Raw genomic sequence first — 2027 nt, 5'->3', positions numbered from 1 at the left:
AGGTTGGGCAATCTACTTCTGTAGTAATACTACCTTGGAAACCTAAGGAGGGCTCACCGTGAGTTGGGTCCGACTGGACGGCACATAACAACAACACTGTTGTTAGCTGTGCACATTGCAATCCAGAATAAATACCGTATTTCCCAGCCTACTTTGTACCTGGGTGCGGCCATATGACTAACTTCCAGCCAATGAGATGAAAGCATCCATTTTCAATTTACAGAAACCTTCCCAAGTAGCTCTGGTAGCACAGTGCCCAAGACATCTGTTAACCAGAAGGTTGGTGGTTCAAACCCACCAGCCGCTCAGTGGTAGCAAGACTGGGCAATCCACTTCCATAAAGATCAACTGCCTCAGAAACCCTATGGGGGGTCGCTGAGAGTCTGAATCGACTGGATGGCAGTGGGTTTGCTTTTCTGATCTTGGAACCTTCCTAAAGGAAGTGGCCTCTTCGCGTTTTCCTTCCTTCCTCTTCAGCTGCTTGGTTTGTGGATACTGCCATCCTGGACCATTAAGACAGGGGATATGCCTTGAGAATGGAAGAGCAGTGGCTGAAATGAACCCAGGTTCTGTAAGACTGTGGAGCAGAGCCTTTATACCAGCCCTGGATGGCAAATGTCTGGAGAAATATGCTTCTGTATTGTTTTAAGTCATTGCTATTTAGAATTATCTTGATATTTACAAGGAACTCCAGTTGCCCAGTGGTCAAGGTCTGCTAACCTAAAGGTCAGCATTTCAAACCCACCAGCTGCTCTGTGGGACATGTGCAGTCTGCTTCAGGAGACTAATAGCCTTGGAAACCCTATGGAGCAATTCTATTTTCTCCTATAGGGTTGCTGTGAGTCAGAATCGACCCAATGATAACATGTTTGGTTTGTGGTATTTATAGCTGAGCCTCATACTAACAAATTCAATGACTTTTGAGTGATCTCTAAAAGATGCTGCCGTTATGTGCTGTCGAGTCAGCCGCGACTCATAGCGACCCCTCTTTGGGTTTCCGAGGCAGTATCACTACGGAAGTAGATTGCTCAACGGTCCTTCCCAGAAGTAGATGGTGGATTTGAACCTCCAGCCTTCTGGTTAGCAGCCAAGTGCCTTAGGCACTATGCTACCAGAGCCCCTAAAAGATATGAGGGGGCAAATCATGTAGCTATCTGGAGGAAAAACATCCCAGATAGGGAAAAAAAGGGGGGGCTGTTAAAAGCCTCTGAAGTGGGATCATGTTCAGAGTATGCGGGCAACAAAATTAGGGTGCCTGAACTAGAGGGAGAGTGTTAAGAGATGAGGACCGTGAGATATTGGTGGTGGTGGTGGCGAGATCATATGAGTTTATACACGAAAATGTGTATAAAACATGTATATTTTAAAGACTAATTACGCCAACACTTATGGAACCAGTGGCAAGATTAGCAAACAAAATGCTGCCAGGACCTGGAAAACTGCCTGTCTCTGTGGTGCACCCCTTTCTTGCCCCAGGAGTAACCACCATCTTTGATATTTTTATAATCATTCCCTAGCTTCATTTTATAGATGCATCAGCTATAAATACTTCCAAACATATTGTTCACTTTTGCTATTTTTGAACTTCATACACACAGAATCACATTATGTTCTTTTGTGACTTCTCATTAGGTGTGTGATTCACCCAAATTTTCAAAATAGTTGTGACTCATCTTCTTTTCCTTTCACCCAGATGCAGTACAGCATCAGTCAAGAACATGCATTTTGAGTCCAGACGATCTGGGACCAAATCTATCTTACCTGCTAACTGTAATGGTGGCCATTATTCTGTATTTAGTTTTCCCATTTGTAAAGAGGAGAACATCACTACCTCCCTCATGGGGTTGTTGTGACAATTAAAGTGCTACTTTATATAAAATACTCAGAACAGTGCTTGGCATATGGTAAGTGCTATATGCATCCATTCTGCTGTACGGGCATTTGCTTCATCTCCAGTTTATGAAAAACAGTTATAAACACTCCTGTCCATCTCCTAGTGTGTACAAGCAAAACTTTTCCAGCACATA

The sequence above is a fragment of the Orycteropus afer genome, unplaced genomic scaffold, assembly GCF_000298275.1.
Source record: "Orycteropus afer afer isolate SDZICR_OR568_19922 unplaced genomic scaffold, OryAfe1.0 scaffold00113, whole genome shotgun sequence".
Classification (NCBI taxonomy): Eukaryota; Metazoa; Chordata; class Mammalia; order Tubulidentata; family Orycteropodidae; genus Orycteropus; species Orycteropus afer.
Note: the sequence above shows the minus strand (reverse complement) of the source record.